Below are 25,066 nucleotides of genomic sequence, written 5' to 3'. Positions count from 1 at the left end.
TCTTCATCTTCAATGACTAGATAGTCCTCATCTATTGCCGTCATGGCTGAACTGCTCTCAGCCTTTTGCTCAGTTTTCTTTATGAGTTTTCCCTCTGCAAGCTCTCTTTTGTACTTCCTGCACTCGCTCTTTATGTGTCCCGGATTGCCACAATGAAATCAAGTAATATCTTTTCTCTGTTTTGACTTTGATCTCCCCCTGGGTTTGCTTTGCCTTGTTGAAATCTTGTATTGCTGCGTCCACGGTTCTCATTCTTCCCATGGGTTTCAGCCACATACGCATCAGAAGAAGAGGCATCACCCTTTTCCTTCTTTCTGGCTTCTTCATTCAGCATACTGTTCTTCACCATCTCCAAAGTCAGCTTCCCATCCGAAGCTGAATTGCTAAGTGACACAACAAGCGTGTTCCAACAATCAGGCATGGAACTCAGTAGCAACAATGCTTGCACCTCATCCTCAAAGTTTATCTTCATGGCTGAAAGTTGATTTATATGGCATTGGAAGACATTTAAGTGCTCAATCACACTTGTGCCATCTCGGTACTCAAGCTTTGCAAGTCTTTTGATCACTGAGGCCTTGTTCATTGATGTCTTCCTCTCATACATAGACTCCAACTTCTGCCACATCTCATATGCATTTGTGTCATTTGCAACATCATGAAAAATATTGTGGTTGATGTACAACCGAATCATACCTACTACCTTTCTGTGCAACACTCTCCATTCTTCTTCCGTGACACCTATGGGTATCTTGTCTTTCACAATTGGCTCATACAAATCCTTGCAATAAAGGATGTCTTCCATCATGGGCTTCCATAATGAGTAATTGGAAGAATCAAGTTTTAGCATGCCACTTGTAGTAGCGCTTTCTTCCAAAACCATTGTGAGCAGCACTTCCAGCAACAATCAAGCAACTGGGATTTGCAACCTTCTAAGCAAGGCTCTGATACCAATCTGATGGGAATTAGCTCACAAATGCACTTGTGGTTAACTGAAAACTGCAGCAGAAACAAGTAATCTCAGCACCACATCATGTACTAATTCAAGGATCGTTGCTTAGCATGGAAGGAAACATATGCAGCAGCATATATGGAGGCAGAAAATATTACTCAGCAGGCAAGACACTCCTCAGCATAGTGTCTTGTGGTAGGAGGAAGTTTCTGGACAGCACCAATCATCAACAAAGAGACACCAGATTTTTTACGTGGAAAACCCCTCAACTTGAGGGGAAAAACCACGGGCCGAAGCCACCCAAATCCTCTTCCACTATTATCAAATGTGGGATACAACAAGTTCTTCTTTAGACAGCACTAGAGGATCTCATACATCAAGATTTCTGATTCTTGGATGAACACAACAAGATTTGGGGCTCAAGAACTAGGGATTGGAACAATCTCACCAAAGATGGTAGAACTGAAGCTTGAAGGAGACAAGGTAGTGGATCTGGACCATCACAACCTTGGGGAGGAGCTCCCTTGCTTCTTCCTTCAATCTTCCTCTTCTTCCCTTACTCTCTTGGTTTTCTCTCTTCTTCTCTCTTGAAGGGTGAACTGATTTTCGTCACTCTTGGTGGTGGCTACTGGATGGAGGGTAAAGCATCCCCATCCACTCATGTGCAAAGTCCAAAATGACCCTAGGTCATAACCCTAATAGGTAGTGGGCTCATGCACCTCTTTGGGCTGCCTAAAAGGTCTCAAATGGTCATCTCCTCACAGCCCACATGAGGAGGATATCCCAACATGGGGGATCGACTTTCACAGCACTAGGAAGCATTGTCTGAAAGAGGGACTGCAGGCTACTGAAATAAGAGAAAAAGCAACCAAGGCTGGAATGATCCATTCCAGATAGAAGAGTCTTTAATTTAATTATGTTGATCCCTAAAGCAGGCATTGGTTGACTCAATTTTTTTAATTTTTCTTATCTTTGTTTTATATATATTTTATTTTATAATGAAAATATTCCATAGAACAATTGTTCTATGCTCTGCGTGTTGCCTATGGCAACACTACCCGAGTGGTCTATTGCATAGTGGATCCACGGATACCCCGTCGCTACTTCGTTTTTATCAACATCCAGTGGTTTCATTTCAAAAAATTATAAGGCCTCTCCAACGTTGAACTTCAAATTGGATCCACGCAAAAGAAAAATAACTTCAAACCGGACACCATATCCATTCGTGGACCAGGGAACCAATCTAGGGACAATTGATATGGCTATCCAATCCTGCCAGCAAACATTCCCCTTGATCTTTTTTAAATCCGCCAAATATCTATGATAATCCGTGGATTAGTACCTGCTTCCGCCACACTTGAATGCATGACTCACTATGATAATGCATGGCTTAATTTATTATTAGTAGCTTTGTTTCACTTCAAGAAGAAAAATGAAATGCACTTTTGGCGGAAGCCTTCAAGTGTTGGCGGAAGCACTCGCGCATGCATGACAAATGTCACGTACAAGCACATAGTAACCAGAGTGAGTGTTGGTGGAAGCACTGCTAATGCATGGATTACTAGTTGGAAAAAAAAGTGGCTTTCGCGAACCATGAGGTTTCAAAAACTTCTGACTAACGCCAATGCAAAGCCAAAAAATTAGTCAGCAACAGCCTTCCGGTCTCTGGACAGAGAAGGGTACGTGGTGGCTTATGATTGACCAAAATGATATCCAGACTCCCGCAAAGCTTTCCTAACTTATCTTAGGTTTGTTAAAAAAATGTCCGGGCCGGTCTGTGGATGGATACAGGACCACGTTAGATGACAAAACATGTCTGGACTGTTGAATACTTGATGTTGCACGTATAGATTTTTTTTCTTCAACAAGCCCACCTCATGTTTCCTTGTATAGTTTGCGGATGTGGCTCATCTTGTATATCATATATACATTTGTATTGCACTCGATCAATACATCGTCTGTTGCATTGTCAAAGTACATGATATTAGATAGGTTTCGATCCTAGCCCCAGCTTTCGTCCTCGCGCCACCGCCGCAGGTTCTTGCCGCTGCCGCGCCCTGTTCTCCTCGCGCCACCGCCGCAGATCCATGCCGTCTCTCTCTCTCTCTCTCTCTCTCTCACACACACACACACACACACATGGCAAAATAATCTGCCACCTCATCTGTCGGCAAACACTGATGCAAGGAAGGTGGTTAGCATCGAGCTTAAGTTAGGATGCACTCGGGTGGTAAAGTTTATTGCGTTATGGGGCGCTTTCAGTTTCGTCCTCCTTGCCACAATGAAGTGATGGTCAAGGGCCAACACATTGCGTTATGGGGTGCTTTCAGTTTCGTCCTCCTTGCTATAATGAAGGGACGGATAAGGGCCAACACATGGATAGGCGGAGGTCCGATGACCTGTCGCAGCAGCCACACAAGTGGGATATCCACTAGTGCAGGGGATGGTTAGTAGTTTCTTCAATACGTAAGAGTGTCGAAGCCAACGAGAAGAACGTGGAAATTGCTTTCTGGTAATATCTTGGAATAACTGCAAAATGATAGTATTTTTTAAATATTGTAGGATAGTTGTAAATAAATAAAAAACAGGCAAGGTTGTCAGAATCGTGATTCTGTTATACGTTTCTATAACTTTAGGATCCAAACTAACCCATCTGATTCTAGGATTTTAGGTCATACAATTTATGTTTATACGATCCTAATAATTAGGATTCTATGATTTGCGATCCTACCAACGGAGCTCCGATCGAATTCAAAATCGCGCTTCTGACAACCTTGCGTAAAGTAAATAAAGTTTAGAGAGAGCCAATCATTAATTGTTCTTTGGACAAGCTAGTTTGCACACTTATAATTACAACTGTTCTCATTGACATCGACTCTTAGTTTCTAGATATCTAGTCATTTTTTTTCAACGTGTGACTAGTTTATTATCATGTGAGTGGAAGCTATGTTCAACATATTGCAAAACCATCGACACATTTGTTCTTAATATTAAATTTTCAATGGCCAACCCGACTATATTTGAAATTCAAAGCCTAACACTAGTAGAAAAAGGCCCATTTGTCCCGGTTCATAAGGCCCATTTGTCCCGGTTCGGAAACTGGGACTGAAGGGTTGATACTAAAGCTCAATACCTTTAGTCCCGGTTCTTATACGAACCGGGACAGATGGGGCTCCACGTGGCCGTTGCGGCTTGCCCAGGCAGAGGGAGGGGCCTTTTGTCCCGGTTGGTAGCACCAACTGGGACCAAAAGGCATCCACGCGTCAGCAATTCTGGGGCTGGGGGTTTTGTTTTTTTAAGGGGGGGGGGGGGGGGGGGTTGGGGGTTTTGGTGGTTTTTTAGGGTTAATGTAGGGGTTTCATATATTAATTGTGTTGGCTAGCTAATAGAGAGAAGTGTCCTCTCTTATCTCCGTGCTTTGTCGACGCTATGTACTATACATATAGATAGGACTCAACATGCTAGCTAGTAAGCAAATGAAGGAAACCAGTAAGTAAAGAAGATCGTCATGAACATATACATAGAGAAGTGATCGACCTCTCCTTCACCGAGAGATTGGTCGAACAACAAGTTTTCGTATATCTATCCGACGCTACTGGCTACATATATACAATATTAAGATCTCTTACGATCCCCTAACTTCTGAACTCAAGTTCCACACGGTATTCTCCGGCTTTACTGATGATGTGGTCAAGAAAGAATCCCGCCAATTCCTCTTGAATTGCTCATATGCGATCTTGGTAGGAGTTCATCTCGCATCTGCCACGTCTAATTTGAAGAAGGGGGTCAATACATATATATGAATGAAACTCAACACAAATGATGGTATAATAAAATGAAATTGTGAATATTATTCCTTACGCACTTCAAATTGTCTTTTAGAGTAGCCCCGGTTATTTTTGCAAGTCACGTTGTAGATGAACTCGCAAATGTAGTATCCACATTAATTATTTCCGGGTTCCTATCACAAGCACTTTATGAGAAATAGAGGTCAATCAAACTGATAATGAAGCATTATAAATGGTATTGATGAAAGTAGCTAGAATCAACGGGAGATGCACTTAACTAGCTACCTAGTAGTACTTACTTTCGGGGGTGTAAATCGCAGCTCCCCCAGCAGTCCCGGAGCTTGTGCGGTGAATACTTTCCAAACCCCGCGGGACAAAGAAAACAATTACTTGATATCAGAAAATGAACAAAGTTGCGGATATGATGCGATAATGATTGATTGAACTTACTTCTCGAGCATTTTAGTCATGTCCGCATAGTCCTCAGGATTTTTTTCATCTCGAGTCTAACATGGTTACTAGTCCCTGCTCAAGCTTAATCTCTAGGAGAATAAAGTGGAAGTTGCGCACGCATGCGTAACTCATCAATTACATTACTATAACCTCGAGTAATACTGGAAACCAAATATGCACAAGACAGTAGCACTCACTTGAAGTTGTAAGGAAAGAATATTTTATCTTTGTTTTGATTTTGAAGCAACGATTTTAGCAAGTTGGCCTCGGCTTCTTTGACATCATGTTTAACTGTCCATTCATCTACGATATTTGTGTTAATGAACCCAATATCATAGATTCATCTACGATATTATAACCACGTCACTAGGGTCTCTATCCATCCCCTTTGTTCTGTATTCAGGATTCTAGAAATGGTTTCCCCTTGTTAATTCATTTTGAGATAGAGTACTCTTCTAGGACCAAATATGAAGTAGCTGTAACGCCCGGATAATTAAGCTACAGTAACCCTCTGTTAGAGATGCCACATCACTTCGATTTCTGTTCCTAATCGCGCGTTAGTTCGAAATCGTTTCAAATTCAAGTTTCGAAATCTGGCAAACAAAAAAAGTTTTCAAAAATTGAAACAAAAATGTTCGGTGGTTGCCAAATATTACAAAGGTAATTATGGTGCAACAAACACATTTTTATAAAATGTCTGAATAACTTAAAATGTTTTAAAACAGAAATGCAAATAGATAAAAACAAACAGAAAAAAACTAAAACTAAAAATTGGAAGAAAGGAGGGAGGAAGACCCCCCCCAGGACAGCAGACCCAGCGGGTCGGCCCATTCGCCCTCCAGGCCCAGCCGGCCGGCCCACTACCCCCCTCCTTATCCACTCCCTCATCCAAACCCTAGCCACTAACCCCACCACTCCCCCCCGATCCCCCCCACTCTCTCCTCGCGCCCCCTCCTCTCGGACCCGATCTGGATCGGGGGCAGGAGACCCCCCCATCGTCCCGCTTCTACATCGCCGGCGCTGCTTCCTCGTCGGACCGCCCTCGTCGTCACCTCCTCCCTGCTGGAACCGCCCCGAGCCCTCCGCCGCTCGGCCCCGACACCGGCGCCCGTTCCCAGCGCCGCCCCGCCGCCGCTGTGGCTCACGGCCTCGACGCATCGGGCCTCGACACCGTCATCTCCCCGCCTCGTCCCCGACGGCCGCGGCGCTCCGAGGCCGACGTCGTCACCCATCGCCACTCGTCGTCGCCTCGTCCTCGCCCCGCCGTCGTCGGACCACCCCAAGCCGCCGCGAGCCCACTGCCCCCTCCCTACAGCTACGCGGCGAGCCGCTGCGCCGGTTGCGCCTCCCCCGGCCTCCTCTTCCCTCCTCTCTACTTGTCCGCACTTGCCACCTTGCTCGGACCTCGCCTTGCTTCCCCTCGCGCCGCACCACTGGCTGCTCCTCCGCCGCGTCCTGCCAATGCTACTGTCGCTGGTGCCCGCTGACCGCCGCCGCGCACTAGCCAGGGCCTTGCCCCTCCTCCCCTGCCTAGCGTGCGTGTGTGTGGCCTAGATGGGCCACTGCCATATGGGCCCCACGCCCCCCTGAACGAAAATAAATAAATAAATAGATAAGAGTTAAAAAATAAATAATAAATAATAAATTAATTAATTAATTAACTTAATTAATCTTGTTTAATTAACCTAATCAATTAACTAAACTAATCAAACATGTTTAGTTAGCCTGAGTCTATGACAGGTGGGTCCCACGGACCCACATGCCAGGTTTGACTCTGGTCAGCTGGGTTTGACCTGCTGATGTCCTGGTGATGTCATGCTGACATCACCTTTCACTGTTCTGGATAATGTTGAATTAAAATATTTAAATTAATCCTAAAAATGATTTAAATCTTTAAAAATTAATATAAAATAAACCGTAGCTCAGATGAAAATACTTTCTACATGAAAGTTGCTTAGAACCAGATACGCAACCCGTTCGTACGCCACGCATCCCTAGCATAGCGAACACGCAACTTTCCCCCTCCGGTTCGTCTGTCCGAAAACGCGAAACACCGGGGATAATTTCCCGGATGTTTCCCCCTTCACCGGTACCACCTCGTACCGGTTAGGGCACACCTAGCATCACACTTTGTCATGTCATGCATCGTCATGCAATTGTTTGCATTATATTTATTGTTTCTTCCCCCTCTTCTCTCGCTAGACACCGAGACCGACGCCGCTACTACCCAGTACGACTACGGTGTTGACGACCACTCTCTCTTGCCAGAGCAACCAGGCAAGCCCCCCCCCTTGATCACCAGAGATCGCCTACTCTCCTCTATACTTCTTGCATTAGAGTAGTGTAGTATGTTACTGCTTTCCGTTAATCCTATTCTGATGCATAGCCTGTCATTGTTACTACTGTTGTTACTTTACCTGCTATCCTACTGCTTAGTATAGGATGCTAGTGTTCCATCAGTGGCCCTACACTCTTGTCCGTCTGCCATGCTACACTACTGGGCCGTGATCACTTCGGGAGGTGATCACGGGCATATACTATACACTTTACACAGTTACATTACCTGTGGTACTGTTCGGAGTTGGGGGCTGAAGGGGCAGGTGGCTCCATCCCGGTAGAGGTGGGCCTGGGTTCCCGACGGCCCCCGACTGTTACTTTGAGGCGGAGCGACAGGGCAGGTTGAGACCACCTAGGAGAGAGGTGGGCCTGGCCCTGGTCGGCGTTCGCAGATACTTAACATGTTTAACGAGATCTTGGTATTTGATCTGAGTCTGGCTACTGGCCTATACGCACTAACCATCTACGCGGGGACAGTTATGGGCACTCGACGTCGTGGTATCAGCCGAAGCCTTCGTGACGTCAGCAACGGAGCGGCGCGCGCTAGATTGGACTGGAACGCCTACTAGGCTAGGTCTGCTTCCGGCCGCCCACGCAACGTGCAGGTGTGCTAAGGGCGATGGGCCCAGACCCCTGGGCGCTTAGGTTTAGACCGACGTGCTGACCTCTCTGTTGGTCTAGGTGGGGCTGCGACGTGTTGATCTTCCGAGGCCGGGCATGACCCAGAAAAGTGTGTCCGGCCAAATGGGATCGAGCGTGTTGGGTTATGTGGTGCACCCCTGCAGGGAAGTTAATCTATTCGAATAGCCGTGATCTTTGGTAACAGGACGACTTGGAGTTGTACCTTGACCTTATGACAACTAGAACCGGGTACTTAATAAAACACACCCTTCGAAGTGCCAGATACAACCGGTGATCGCTCTCTCACAGGGCGACGAGGGGAGGATCATCGGATAGGATTATGCTACGTGATGATACTTGGAGGACTTCAGTCTACTCTCTTCTACATGCTGCAAGACGGAGGCTGCCAGAAACGTAGTCTTCGAAAGGACTAGCTATCCCTCTCTTATTCCGGCATTCTGCAGTTCAGTCCACATATGATAGCTTTATTCCAGTCGATACCAATGCATGCATATGTAGTGTAGCTCCTTGCTTGCGAGTACTTTGGATGAGTACTCACGGTTGCTTTCTCCCTCTTTTCCCCCTATCCCTTCTACCTGGTTGTCGCAACCAGATGTTGGAGCCCAGGAGCCAGACGCCACCTTCGACGACGACTTTTACTACACCGGAGGTGCCTACTACTACATGCTGCCCGCTGACGACGACCAGGAATAGTTTAGGAGGATCCCAGGCAGGAGGCCTGCGCCTCTTTCGATCTGTATCCCAGTTTGTGCTAGCCTTCTTAAGGCAAACTTGTTTAACTTATGTCTGTACTCAGATATTGTTGCTTCCGCTAACTCGTCTATGATCGAGCTCTTGTATTCGAGCCTTCGAGGCCCCTGGCTTGTAATATGATGCTTGTCTGACTTATTTTATTTGTAGAGTTGTGTTGTGATATCTTCCCGTGAGTCCCTGATCTTGATCGTACACGTTTGCGTGTATGATTAGTGTACGGTCAAAACGGGGGCGTCACAGTGGCATGCAATCGATGCTTTCATATATAATATCAAGAACCACAACATAACAATTATGCAAACCACAATTCTAGTGCAAATTCATATGAAACTCATTAAGTAGGGTTGTATCATGTCCTCTAGAATGTTATGAACTACTCACACTTAAGCATGAGGTTGTGCATGGGCATTTGAACGTATAAACCTTATGTCAATAAAAGTATAAAACTAATTATATCAACTAGCAAATAACACCAGGAAGTGACTATGGGGTTCGATCTACACCAATTGAACATGGAGCATGTGAATATGGAGATGGAGATGGCGTTCATAGTGAAGATCGCGGAGATGGAGGTGATCCCCATGTTGCATTGATGTTGATGACTGTGACATCGGCAAATTTTCCCCGCGGAGGACAGATCTAGTAGAATCACCTCGCCCCATGTCTCACACTTTTCTCATGTTGGAACAACTTTTCAAAAGTTGCATGATTTGTTTTGACACATCACAACTGTGTACACCTTATTCAGCATGCACATACAATTTTAAATTAGAATGAGAATAGTTTGACATATACCCCAAATACGTCTACCTTAATTTTTATTTTCCAAAACATTTTTCACTAGCAGCGCAGATAATTTTTTAAGTATAAACAACCAATCTGACAAGCTATATGGACAAAACCATGAGTTTGATTAACCCTTTTCTCTTGTTTTGTCATTTTTTGTATGTCCTTTATTAGAGCAAATACTAAAATATTAAAAAAATTATAATATTGCTAATGGGCCGCGCAAATGGCAGGCCCAATTATTTGTGCTTGAGGCGAAGCTGGCCCGACAGCATTGCCCATTGGGTGATTTGGTGCAGAAGCTTAGCCGGTCAGTGTGAAACCGCGACAGCTTTGGTTTGGTTTCATTTACTACCAGAGAATGGTTCCAGCGGGGCGGCCCCCTACGCGCGCACGCGCCGCCCGACCGTCGGCTACATATAGCGCCACCGCCGGCCCAATTACCAATACCACATTCGCAAACATCTGCGCTTTGCCCTGCAGATCCGTGTTTGCCAGCAAACGCCGATGTCGATGCACGCCGCCGCCGCCACCGCGGGGACAGGAGTGAAGCGTCGGCTTGAGCAGACCACGATCAGTTTCTCGGAGGAGCCCGTGCCGGCCGACGCCGGCTACCGGTTCGCGGTGCGCGTGACGTGCAACGTGAAGCAGTCCCTGGAGTTCCGCAGGAGCGGCCAGCGCCCGGACGTCCTCCGCGAGAAGTACATCGAGATTCGGGGGCGGCAGCGGTTCCGCCACGACGTTCCGCGCTCCGGAGCGACAGCGCCTGCCGAGGGGCCCTCCGCGGGATGCAGGTGGAGCTGCCGCAGCTCCGGTCGCTCCACCTCGCCGATGACGAGTGGGACTCCGTCGTGCCCGCAGACATCGTGCCGCAGATCGTCCGCGTGGCGCGCGGCGACGACGCCAACGACGGCTTCACCTTCTGCTTCGTGATGAAGGTCCACCTCCGGATCATATACGGCAACAAGGCCCTCCTGATGGCGTGCAAGGAGAGGGAGCCGGGCAGCGATGGCACCGAGACGGACGATGACTGCCCGATCTGCCTGGATAGCCTGGAGGGAGAGCCCGCCGTGGAGCTGCCTCACTGCAAGCATGCGTTCCACCGCCGGTGCATTTCCACGTGGTTCTGCAACAAGACGATGTGCCCCTTGTGCGTGGGCGACGTGAGGCCCTGTATCCTGCCGGAGTTTCTGGACCTCTAGGGCACTTTGGAAAACGTACGCAAGCCTAGCAGCACAGCTGTTAGGTACCCAGTTCACAATCCACTAGCAACACTCTATTTCAGGGGAACCAATGTCTGATACAAGTGAATCGAGGAAGGATGGAGGAGGAAGAAGGAGGAACAGTACGTAGGAGAAGGTAGGGGAGGAGGAGCCGCCGTCCCGTGCCGTGCCTGATCCTACGTGGATGGTCTCGACATCGCCTCCTCCCAGGCTCTTATCGCCCTGATGGTTCCTGAACGGGCCAGGCCCCCTTAGCTGGAGGGGCCAGCCCAAGCACGTGATGGTAGGAGGGCTCCTAACATTCCCCCCCCCCCCCTCCTCCTTGAAATGCGGCTTGACCTCAAGCCGACACCACCGAGAACCGTCGGGATCCTATTGCACACGGTGTTCCTTGACTAGCTCAAAGTCATGATGGTAGTCGAAGTCGGGGTTTACTTGAATGAGGAGGTTTTAGTAGCCGTGGCCGATGGTGACTCCATCCCAAGAGGCGCCGAGGAAGTGGTCGGTGCCAACAGTCTTGATCGAAGTTAAGGTAGTACTTGTGATCGATGGAGCCCTGCATGACGACGACAGTGTAACGCCCACGATACGGCTATATCTCCCATGTGTCGAAGCACGACTTAGAGGCATAACCGCATTGTAAGCAATGTCGCAAGTGGGGTAATCTTCACACAACCCATGTACTGAATAAGAAAAGAGGTACATAGTTGGCTTACAATCACCACATCGCACAATAGCATAAATATATCATTACATTCATCCAGATACATCAAGGTCCGACTACGAAACCAAAATAAAGACAACCCCAAATGCGTAATGTCCCCGATCGCCCCAACTGGGCTCCACTACTGATCGTCTGGAAAAGAAACGTAGTATCGTCCCGAGTCCTCATCGAACTCCCACTTGAGCTCAGTTGAATCTCCTGGAGCGGTATCATCGGTCCCTGCATCTGGTTTTGGAAGTAATCTGTGAGTCACGAGGACTCAGCAATCTCACAACCTCGCGATCAAGACTATTTAAGCTCATAGGTAGGCAAAAGGTATGAGGTGGAGATGCAGCAAGCACTAGCGTATATGGTGGCTACCATACGCAAATGAGAGCGAGAAGAGAAGGCAAAGGCACGATCGATAAACTATGATCAAGAAGTGATCCTAGAACAACCTACGTTCAAGCATAACACGAGACCGTGTTCTCTTCCCGGACTCCGCCGAAAAGAGACCATCACGGCCACACACTCTATTGATGCATTTTAATTAAGTTAAGTTTCAGGTTTTCTACAACCAGACATTAACAAATTCTCGTCTGCCCATAACCGCGGGCACGGCTTTCGAAAGTTCAAATCCCTGCAGGGATGTCCCAACTTAGCCCATCACAAGCTCTCACGGTCAACGAAGGATATTCCTTCTCTCAAGACAACCCGATCAGACTCGGAATCCCGATTACAAGACATCTCGACAATGGTAAAACTAAACCAGCAAAGCCACCCGAATGTGCCGACAAATCCCGATAGGAGCTGCACATATCTCGTTCTCAGGGCACACCGGATTGTCCAAGGTTCCGGTAGGCCAGCCCAGAGTTGCCCCTGGTGGCCACCGGCAGCTGACAGGTTGGACCAACACTAAGAGGAGCAGTGGCCCGGGGGGGGGGGGGTTAAAATAAAGATGATCCTCGAGTTCACGGAACCCAAGGGAAAAAAGAGGCTATGTGGCAAATGGTAAAACCAATGTTGGGCCATGTTGGAGGAGTTTTATTCAAGGCGAACTATCAAGGGGTTCCCATTATAACCCAACCGTGTAAGGAACGCAAAATCAAGGAACATAACACCAGTATGACGGAAACTAGGGGCGGCAAGAGTGGAACAAAACACCAGGCATAAGACCGAGCCTTCCACCTTTTACCAAGTGTAGAGATGCATTAAAATAGACAAGATATAATAGTGATATCCCAACAAATAAACATGTTCCAACAAGGAACAAACTCCAATCTTCACCTGCAACTAGCAACGCTATAAGAGGGGCTGAGCAAAGCGGTAACATAGCCAAACAACGGTTTGCTAGGACAAGGGGGGTTAGAGGTTAGACATGGCAATATGGGAGGCATGATAAGCAAGTGGTAGGTATCGTAGCATAGGCATAGCAATAGAGCGAGCATCTAGCAAGCAAAGATAGAAGTGATTTCGAGGGTATGGTCATCTTGCCTGCAAGGTTCTCCGAGTTGACGTAAGCTTGATCCTCGTAAACGTTCTCAACGGGCTCCTCGATCACGTACTCGTCTCCCGGCACTACCCAAAGCAAGAACACAAGCAAAGGGAGACACAATCAACCACGGTGCAATGCGCAAGCAACATGATGCAAAACATGGCATGATATGCGGGACGTGATATGCAATGCATATGCATGTTTCGGAAAAGGAAGATTGAACTTTGCCTCAACTTGCAAAACCAAGAGTTCCACTGGAAAATTGATTTGATTTCGGTCGAAATCGATATAAAGACCACCGGAATCGGATGCACGGTTTGCAAATGGCAAGCAAAACAATAATGACGCAAAGCTGCGATTAACAGCACGAGGCCATCTAAATGCATCAAGAACAACAAGCTACTGCACTCTAACATAACAACAAAGCACATGGCAGTGATCCACTCAAGATTCTTGACAAAAGATGAACACTGAGCTACGGCTAACTCACTCAATAGCAGGTTCAAACAAGCATGGCAAAAGTGGAAAAGATATCAGGTTACAAACTTAGTGAAAATAACATGTCAGGAATTTAACATCAGGAAGCAATGTTTAGAGCAAGATAACAACATGCTACAGGAACATATCATGGCAAAGCAAGGCATGGCATGAAGCTACTCAAAGCATACAACAAAAGTCCCTTACTGACCATAAGACAAAAGGGAACAGAAAATACAATGGCAACCATGTGAACATAACAAGTTTCGTTAACAGATTCAGACTTAGCAGAAAACTGGAACATGGGAAAAACAGATTCATGTAGGCATGTTTATGAGCTCGATGCACCCACCACAAGGCATTGCATGACAAACTAAGAATACACCCAGCAAGTAGACATGGCATAGAAGCTAAACATGGCAAGAACACTCTCATAGCATGCATGGATAAACTATAACAACCTCGGCAAAATTGCTTAACATGTAAACAATCTGCCAGGAATATTTTATAGCAAAAGTAGGGCTCGATTGAGTCAAGTTAGGGTGATCCATAATTGCAAACAAAGACATGGATGGATAGAGCACAACATTATCTCAAAATCATCCCTACTGAACATGCTCAAAAGAGGCATGGATCTCTCTGTGGCAACAAGAATACATGGCATAAAAATATTAACAGGGCAAAGACTTGAAGATTTCTAAGTCCCTGAAATCAGCAAAATCATGAGAGCTACTTTGCATGCTTGTGCTAGTCACCACAGAGATCACAAAATACATGGCATACACCCTGTAAAGATGGCATGGCATACTTCAAAACACATGTAGGGCTCAAGTTCATAGGAGGCACACATTAAACATGGCAAAAATGACAAGTGTCCAAATTCTGATAAGAATCTGAAACTAACATTGCATAGCACTCTTGCAACAGCATTTAGGTCATCAAGATGAGCCCAAATAAGCATGGTGCAATGGAATGAAATGAAGTACACGTCGAGACGAACAATTTAATATGCTACACGCCCAAAATGGAGCGACGGATGCAGAGATATGGCATGATGAAATATGCTAAAAATATTAGGAACTAGGACAAAAGTCAACCCTAATCTCAGATCCAGATCGGGCACGCGGATGGAGGTTCACCGAGATCTCGCCGGAATCAGTGGCTGCGGTGGCCGGAGCTCGACGACGCTCGCTGGAGTTGCGGTGGTCGGTGGCCGGAGTTGCGAAGGTCGTCGGAGGCGTCGAGGCGGCGCGCGGCGGCCGGCCGGAGTTGCGGAGGTCGCCGGAGCGGCGTGGTCGGCGTTGGCGCGCGGCGGTCGGAGCGAGGGGTCGCCGGCGCAGAGGAGGAAGGCGGAGCGCGCGGGCGCGAGCCTCAGGCGCTGGGGACTCAAGCAGCGGGGCGCGCCGCACCGGGCCGGGAGGGCCGCGGTCGGGCTCCGGCGGTCCCGCTTGGGCGACGCGGAGGGGCGGCGGCTCCGGGTGGTGACGTGGCGGCGGGGGATTGGGCTCGAGGCAGCAGAGGCTGAGGTGTCGCGGTCTGATTGGCCGGAGTGACGCGTCCGGCGGACACGTCCGGCGCGGGCGGACTTGTCCGGCGGCGCGAGGTGGAAGGAGACTATGGTTAGGGGGAAATGATCCGAGATTTTCGGGGAAGATGCCTTTTTATAGGTAGAGGGAGCTAGGAGGCTCCAAATTGAGCACGGTTTTCGGGCACACGATCGTGATCGAACGATCGAGATGATGGAGGGGGTTTAGGTGGGTTTTGGGCCACTTTGGAGAGGTGTTGGGCTGCAACACATACGAGGGCTTTTCGGTTCCTCGGTTAACCGTTTGTGTGTCAAGCGAAGTCCAAATGGCACGAAACTTGACAGGCGGTCTACCGGTAGTAATGCAAGGCCAATTGGCAAGTCTCGGTCCAATCCGAGAACATTTAACCTCCACACACAAAAAGAGGTAAAAGGAGACACCGGAGGACATAAGAGCGCCGGAATGCAAAACGGACAACGGGGAAAATGCTCGGATGCATGAGACGAACACGTATGCAAATGCGATGCATATGATGATATGATATGAGATGCATGACAAAGACAAAAGCAACACAAAGACAAAACCCGACAACGAGGAAATATCATAACTTAGTGCCGGAAATGGCAAGAGTTGGAATACAAAGATGGCATGTTACATATGGGGCGTTACAACACTCCACCACTACGAAAGGATCTCGTCCCGAGAGCTAGGACTGGAAAAACTCCGGGTATTCGGAACGGAGGTGGTCCTCGCGTTCCCAGGTGGCTTCACGGTCGGAATGATGTGACCACTTCACTTTCAGGAATTTGATAGACTTGTTGCGAGTCTTGCGCTCAGTTTCTTCAAGAATAGCAACGGGGTGCTCATGATAAGACAGGTCTTCTTGGAGATCAATCTCTTCAAAGTTGATGGTGCGGTCAGGAGTCTTGAAACACTTGCGAAGCTGAGACACGTGAAACACGTCGTGCACATTTGCAAAGTTGGATGGAAGCTCAAGTTGATAGGCGAGATTGCCTCTTTTGCCAATGATCTTAGAAGGACCCACGTATCTAGGGGTAAGCTTCCCTTTGATACCGAAGCGACGAGTACCTTTCATTGGAGAGACGTGGAGGTACTCATGGTCTCCGATCTCGAAAGCCAAGTCACGATGTTTACTATCATAGTAACTCTTCTGGCGCGATTGCGCGGCCTTGAGATTTTCACGAATGACTTTGCACATTTCTTCAGCCTCTGTGATCAAGTCATTACCAAGAAGTTGGCGTTCACTAGTCTCTGACCAGTTTAGAGGTGTACGACACTTCCTGCCATAGAGAATCTCGAATAGGGCCTTGCCCAAACTCGCTTGGAAGCTGTTGTTGTAGGAGAACTCGGCATATGGAAGACAATCTTCCCACTTCATACCAAAAGAAATGACACATGTCCTGAGCATATCTTCAAGAATTGGATTGACTCGCTCGACTTGGCCACTGGTTTGAGGATGAAAAGCTGTGCTGAAACGAATGTTGGTGTTGGGGATCGTAGTAGAAATTTAAAATTTTCTACGCATCACCAAAATCAATCTATGGAGTAATCTAGCAACGAGGGGAAGGGGAGTGCAGCTGCATACCCTTGTAGATCGCTAAGCGGAAGCGTTGCAAGAACGCGGATGAGGTAGACGTACTCATGGCGATTCAGATCACGGTCGATTCCGATCTAAGCGCCGAACAACGGCGCCTCCGCGTTCAACACACGTGCAGCTCGGTGACGTCTCCCATGCCTTGATCCAGCAAGGGGAGAGGGAGAGGTTGGGGAAGACTCCGTCCAGCAGCAGCATGACGGCGTGGTGGTGGTGGAGGAGCGCGGGACTCTAGCAGGGCTTCGCCAAGCACTACGAGAGACGAGGAGGGAGAGAGGTATGGCTGCGCCAAGAGGGAGATGATCTCCTGTGTCTGGCAGCCCCCCAAACCCCCAATATATATAGGGGAATGGGAGGGGCTGCGCCCCCATCTAGGGTTCCATCCCTAGGGGTGGCGGCAGCCCCCAAAACCCATCTAGGGTGCGGCCAAGGGGGGGGGGGGAAGAGAGGGGGGGCGCCCTAGGGTGGGCCTTAAGGCCCATCTGGACCTAGGGTTTGCCCCCTTCCCACTCTCCACGCGCCTTGGGCCTTGGTGGGGGGGAGCACCAGCCTACCTGGGGTTGGTCCCCTCCCACACTTGGCCCACGCAGCCTTTTGGGGCTGGTGGCCCCACCTGGTGGACCCCTGGGACCCTCCCGCGGTGGTCCCGGTGCGTTACCGATAGCCCCCGAAACTTTTCCGGTGACCAAAACGGGACTTCCCACATATAAATATTTACCTCCGGACCATTCCGGAACTCCTCGTGACGTTCGGGATCTCATCCGGGACTCCGAACAACATTCGGTAACTGCGTACATACTTTCCCTATAACGCTAGTGTCATTGAACCATAAGTGTGTAGACCCTATGGGCTCGGGAGTCATGCAGACATGGCCGAGACAACTCTCCCGTCAATAACCAACAGCGGGATCTGGATACCCATGTTGGCTCCCACATGCTCCTCGATGATCTCATCGGATGAACCACAATGTCAAGGATTCAATCAATCCCGTATACAATTCCCTTTGTATATTGGTACGATACTTGCCCGAGATTCGATCGTCGGTATCCTGATACCTCGTTCAATCTCGTTACTGGCAAGTCTCTTTACTCGTTCCGTAACACATCATCCCGTGATCAACTCGTTGGTCACATTGTGCACATTATGATGATGTCCTAACGAGTGGGCCCAAAGATACCTCCCCGTTACACGGAGTGACAAATCCCAGTCTCGATTCGCGCCAACCCAACAGACACTTTCAGAGATACCCACAGTGCACCTTTATAGCCACCCAGTTACGTTGTGATGTTTGGTACACCCAAAGCATTCCTGGGGTATCCGGGAGCTGCACAATCTCATGGTCTAAGGAAATGATACTTGACATTAGAAAAGCTTTAGCATACGAACTACACGATCTTGTGCTAGGCTTAGGATTGGGTCTTGTCCATCACATCATTCTCCTAATGATGTGATCCCGTTATCAACGACATCCAATGTCCATGGTCAGGAAAGCGTAACCATCTATTGATCAACGAGCTAGTCAACTAGAGGCTTACTAGGGACATGGTGTTGTCTATGTATCCACACATGTATCTGAGTTAACTATCAATACAATTCTAGCATGGATAATAAACGATTATGATGAACATGGAAATATATTAATAATAACTAATTTATTATTGCCTCTAGGTCATATTTCCAACAGTCTCCCACTTGCACTAGAGTCAATAATCCAGTTCACATCGCTACGTGATTAACACTCAAGGTCACATCCCCACGTGACTAACACCCAAAGAGTTTACTAGAGTCAATAATCTAGTTCATATTACCATGTGATTAACACTCAATGAGTTCTGGGTTTGATCATGTTATTCTTGTGAGAGATGTTATAGTCAACGGGTCTGAACCTTTCAGATCCGTGTGTGCTTTACAAATCTCTATGTCATCTTGTAGATGCAGCTACCACGCTCTATTTGGAGCTATTCCAAATAACTGTTCTACTATATGAATCTGGTTTACTACTTAGAATCATCCAGATTAGTTTCAAAGATTGCATCGGCGTAACCCTTTACGACGAACTCTTTTACCACCTCCATAATCGAGAAAATTCCTTAGTCCACTAGTTACTAAGGATAAGTTCGACCGCTGTCATGTCATCCATTCCTGGATCACTCTTGTACCCCTTGACTAACTCATGGCAAGGCACACTTCAGGTGCGGTACACAGCACAACATACTATAGAGCCTACGTCTAAAGCATAGGGGACGACCTTCGTCCTTTCTCTCTCTTCTGCCGTGGTCAGGTCTTGAGTCTTACTCAATACTCACACCTTGTAACACAGCCAAGAACTCCTTCTTTGCTGATCTATTTTGAACTCCTTCAAAATCACGTCACGGTATGTATTCATTTGAAAGTAATATTAAGCGTTTTTGATCTATCCTTATAGATCTTGATGCTCAATGTTCGAGTAGCTTAATCTAGGTTTTCCATTGAAAAACACTTTTCAAATAGCCCTGCATGCTATCCAGAAATTCTACATCATTTCTGATCGACAATATGTTAACAACATATACTCATCAAAAATTCTATAGTGCTCCCACTCACTTCTTTGGAAATACAAGTTTCTCATAAACTTTGTATAAACCCAAAATCTTTGATCATCTTATCAAAGCATACATTCCAATTCCGAGATGCTTACTCCTGTCCTTAGAAGGATTGCTGGAGCTTTGCATACTTGTTAGCATCTTTCAGGATTGAAAAAACCTTCTAGATGTATCAAATACAACCTTTCCTCAAGAAAATCATTGAGGAAACAATGTTTTGACATCCTATCTGCAAGATTTCATAAATAATGCAGTAACTGCTAACATAATTCCAACAGACTCTTAGCATCGCTACGAGTGAGAAAGTCTCACCGTAGTCAACTCCTTGAACTTGTCGGGAAACATCTTAACGACAAGTTGAGCTTTCTTAATGGTGACACTTACCATCATTGTCCGTCTTCCTTTTAAAATCCATCTGCACCCAACAGCCTTACAACCATCAAGTAGTTCTTTCAAAGTCTATACTTTGTTTTATACATGTATCCTTCCTCGGATTTTATGGCCTCGAGACATTCGTCGGAATCCGGGCCCACCATCGCTTCTTCATAGCTCGTAGGTTCATTGTTGTCTAGCAACATGACTTCCAAGACAGGATTACGTACCACTCTGAAGTAGTACACATCCTTGTCGACCTATGAGGTTTGGTAGTGACTTGATCCATGATTACTATCATAAGCTTCCACTTTAATTGGTGTAGGTGCCACAGGAGCAACTTCCTATGCCCTGCTACACACTAGTTGAAGTGACGGTTCAATAAGCTCATCAAGTCTCCACCATCCTCCCACTCAATTCTTTTGACAGAAACTTTTCCTCGAGAAAGGACCTGTTTCTAGAAACAATCACTTTTGCTTCCGGATCTAAAATAGGAGGTACACCCAACTATTTTTGGGTATTCTACGAAGATGCATTTATCCGCTTTGGGTTCGAGCTTATCAGCCTAAAACTTTTTCAATAAGCGTCGCAGCCCCAAACCTTTAAGAAACGACAGCTTAGGTTTCTCTAAACCATAGTTCATACAGTGTCGTCTCAACGGAATTGTGTGGGGCCCTATTTAAAGTGATTGCGGTTGTCTCTAATGCCTAACCCATAAACGATAGTGGTAATTCGATAAGAGACATCATGGTATGCACCAATAGGGTGCAGTTTTGATGTTCGGACACACCATCACTTTATGGTGATCCAGGCGATATTAGTCGTGAAACAATTTCCATAATGTCTTGATTGTGTGCCAAACTCGTAACTCAGATGTTCATCTCTATGATCATATCATAGACATTTTACCCTCTTGTCACGACAATCTTCAACTTCACTCTGAAATTACTTGAACCTTTCAATAATTCAGACTTGTGTTTCATCAAGTAAATATACTCAGCATCTACTCAAATCATCTGTGAAGTAAGAACATAACGATATCCACTGCGTGCATCAACACTCATTGGACTGCACACATCAAAATGTATTACTTCCAACAAGTTGCTTTCTTGTTCCATCTTACTGAAAACGAGGCATTTCAGTCATCTTGCCCGTGTGGTATGATTTTCATGTCTCAAGTGATTCAAAATCAAGTGAGTCCAAACGATCCATCTGTATGGAGTTTCTTCATGCATATATACCAATAGGCATGGTTCACATGTCTCAAGTGATTCAAAATCAAGTGAGTCCAAATATTCATCAACATGGAGCTTCTTCATGCGTTTCATACCATTATGACTCAAATTGCAGTGCCACAAGTATGTGGTACTATCATTACTATCTTATATCTTTTGGCATGAACATGTGTATCACTACGATCGGGATTCAATAAACCATTCATTTTAGGTGCAAGACCATTGAAGGTATTATTCAAATAAACAGAGTAACCATTATTCTCCTTAAATGAATAACTGTATTGCGATAAACATAATCCAATCATGTCTATGCTCAACGCAAACACCGAATAACAATTATTTAGGTTTAACACCAATCCTGATGGTAGAGGGAGCGTGCAATGTTTGATCACATCAACCTTGGAAACACTTCCAACATATCGTCATCTCACCTTTAGCTAGTCTCCATAGCCTTTTATTTTGAGTTACTAACACTTAGCAACCGAACCGGTATTTATTACCCTGGTGCTACTAGGAGTACTAGTAAAGTACACAATAATATAATGTATATTCAAAATACTTCTGTCGACCTTGCCAGCCTTCTCATCTACCAAGGATCTATGGTAGTTCTGCTTCAGTGACCGTTCCCCTCATTATAGAAGCACTTAGTCTCGGGTTTCTTTCAACCTTGGGTTTCTTCACTAGAGCAACAACTAATTTGCCGTCTCATGAAGTATCCCTTCTTTCCCTTGCCCTTCTTGAAACTAGTGGTTTTACTAACCATCAACAATTGATGCTCCTACTTGATTTCTACTTTCACGGTGTCAAACATCGCGAATTGCTCAAGGATCATCATGTCTATCCCCGATATGTTATAGTTCATCACTAAGCTCTAATAGCTTGGTGGTAGTGACTATGGAGAACTATCACTATCTCATCTAGGAGATTAACTCCCACTCGATTCAAGCGATTGTAGTACTCAGACAATCTGAGCACATGCTCAACGATTGAGCTTTTCTCCCTTAGTTTGCAGGCTTAAGAAACTTGTCAGAGGTCTCATACCTCTTGACATGGGCACTAGTCTGAAATCCCAATTTCAGTCTTTGGAACATCTCATATGTTCTGCGATGTTTCAAAAAGATCTTTGGTGCCACAATTCTAAACTGTTAGTATTACGCACTGAACTATCACGTAGTCACGTAGTCATCAAAACGTGTATGTCAGATGTTTCCCAACATCTACAAATGACGCTCGAGGTTCAACACACTGAGCGGTGCATTAAGGACATAACCCTTCTGTGCAGCAATGAGGACAATCCTCAGTTCACGGACCCAGTCCGCATAATTGCTACTGTTAACTCTCAACTAAATTTTCTCTAGGAACATATCTAAAATAGTGGAACCAAAGCGTGAGCTATGACATTGTTTGCAAAGACCTTTTGACTATGTTCATGATAATTAAGTTCATCTAATCAAATTATTCAATGAACTCCCACTTAGATAGACATGCCTCTAGTCATCTAAGTGATACATGATTCGAGTCAACTAGGCCGTGTCCGATCATCACGTGAGACGGACTAGTCATCATCGGTGAACATCTTCATGTTGATTGTATCTTCTATACGACTCATGTTCGACCTTTCGGTCTTCCGTGTTCCAAGGCCATGTCTGTACATGCTAGGCTCCTCAAGTCAACCTAAGTGTATTGCGTGTGTAAATCTGGCTTAGACCCGTTGTATTCGAACATTAGAATCTATCACACCCGATCATCATGTGGTGCTTCGAAACAACGAACCTTCGCAACGGTGCACAGTTAGGGGGAACACTTTCTTGAAATTATTGCGAGGGATCATCTTATTTAAGCTACCGTCGTTCTAAGCAAATAAGATGTAAAACATGATAAACATCACATGTAATCAAATAGTGACATGATATGGCCAATATCATTTTGCTCATTTTGATCTCCATCTTCGGGGCGCCATGATCATCATCGTCACCGGCATGACACCATGATCTCCATCATCGTGTCTTCATGAAGTTGTCTCGTCATATATTACTTCTACTACTATGGCTAATGGTTTAGCAATAAAGTAAAGTAATTACATGACGTTTATGTTGACACGCAGGTCATAAATAAATTAAGACAACTCCTATGGCTCCTGCCGGTTGTCATACTCATCGACATGCAAGTCGTGATTCCTATTACAAGAACATGATCAATCTCATAGATCACATATATGATTCATCACATCCTTTTGGCCATATCACATCACACGGCATATGCTGCAAAAACAAGTTAGACGTCCTCTAATTGTTGTTGCAAATTTTTTACGTGGCTGATATAGGTTTCTTAAGAAGAACGTTTCTTACCTACGCCAAAACCACAACGTGATATGCCAATTTCTATTTACCCTTCATAAGGACCCTTTTCATCGAATCCTATCCGACTAAAGTGGGAGAGACAGAGACCTGCTAGCCACCTTATGCAACTAGTGCATGTCAGTCGGTGGAACCTGTCTCACGTAAGAGTACGTGTAAGGTCGGTCCGGGCCGCTTCATCCCACAATGCCGCCGAATCAAGATAAGACAAGTAACGGCAAGTAAATTGACAAAATCGACGCCCACAACAACTTGTGTTCTACTCGTGCATAGAAAATACGCACAGACCTAGCTCTGATACCACTTTTGGGGATCGTAGCAGAAATTTAAAATTTTCTACGCATCACCAAGATCAATCTATGGAGTAATCTAGCAACGAGGGGAAGGGGAGTGCATCTACATACCCTTGTAGATTGCTAAGCGGAAGCGTTGCAAGAACGCGGATGAGGTAGACGTACTCGTGGAGATTCAGATCGCGGTCGATTCCGATCTAAGCGCCGAACAACGGCGCCTCTGCGTTCAACACACGTGCTGCCCGGTGATGTCTCCCATGCCTTGATCCAGCAAGGGGAGAGGGAGAGGTTGGGGAAGACTCCGTCCAGCAGCAGCACAATGGCGTGGTGGTTGTGGAGGAGCGCGGGACTCTAGCAGGGCTTCGCCAAGCACTACGAGAGACAAGGAGGGAGAGAGGTAGGGCTGCGCCAAGAGGGAGATGATCGCCTATGTCTGGCAGCCCCAAAACCCCCCAATATATATAGGGGAAGGGGAGGGGCTGTGCCCCCATCTAGGGTTCCATCCCTAGGGGTGGAGGCAGCCCCCAAAACCCATCTAGGGTGCGGCCAAGGGGGGAAAAGAGGGGGGCGCCCTAGGGTGGGCCTTAAGGCCCATCTGGACCTAGGGTTTGCCCCCTTCCCACTCTCCACGCGCCTTGGGCCTTGGTGGGGGGTGCACCAGCATACTTGGGGCTGGTCCCCTCCCACATTTGGCCCATGCAGCCTTCTGGGGCTGGTGGCCCCACCTGGTGGACCCCCGGGACCCTCCCGGTGGTCCCAGTACGTTACCGATAGCACCCGAAACTTTTCCGGTGACCAAAATGGGACTTCCCACATATAAATCTTTACCTCCGGACCATTCCGGAACTCCTTGTGACGTCCGGGATCTCATCCGGGACTCCGAACAACATTCGGTAACCACTTACATACTTTCCCTATAACCCTAACGTCATTGAACCTTAAGTGTGTAGACCCTATGGGCTCGGGAGTCATGCAGACATGGCCGAGACAACTCTCCGGTCAATAACCAACAGCGGGATCTGGATACCCCTGTTGGCTCCCACATGCTCCACGATGATCTCATCGGATGAACCACGATGTCAAGGATTCAATCAATCCCATATACAATTCCCTTTATCTATCGGTACGATACTTGCCCGAGATTCGATCGTCGGTATCCCGATACCGTTCAATCTCGTTACCGGTAAGTCTCTTTACTCGTTCCGTAACATATCATCCCGTGATCAACTCCTTGGTCACATTGTGCACATTATGATGATATCCTACCGAGTGGGCCAAGAGATACCTCCCCGTTGCACGCAGTGACACATCCTAGTCTCGATTCGCGCCAACCCAACAGACACTTTCGGAGATACTCGTAGTGCACCTTTATAGCCACCTAGTTACATTGTAACGTTTGGTACACCCAAAGGATTCCTACGGTATCCGGGAGCTTCACGATCTCATGGTCCAAGGAAATGATACTTGACATTGGAAAAGC

At 46.7% G+C, this 25,066-nt stretch overlaps 1 pseudogene; it reads left to right on the top strand.

Annotated features, from left to right (window-relative positions):
- Positions 1-9,407: 9,407 nt before the first annotated feature.
- Positions 9,408-10,910, top strand: LOC147981370 (uncharacterized; annotated as a pseudogene).
- Positions 10,911-25,066: the final 14,156 nt, after the last annotated feature.

Source organism: Triticum urartu, chromosome 3A, assembly GCF_056163025.1.
Source record: "Triticum urartu cultivar PI428250 chromosome 3A, HENAU_Tu73, whole genome shotgun sequence".
In the NCBI taxonomy this organism is placed as follows: Eukaryota; Viridiplantae; Streptophyta; class Magnoliopsida; order Poales; family Poaceae; genus Triticum; species Triticum urartu.
This window is presented reverse-complemented; position numbering and strand designations above follow the sequence as displayed.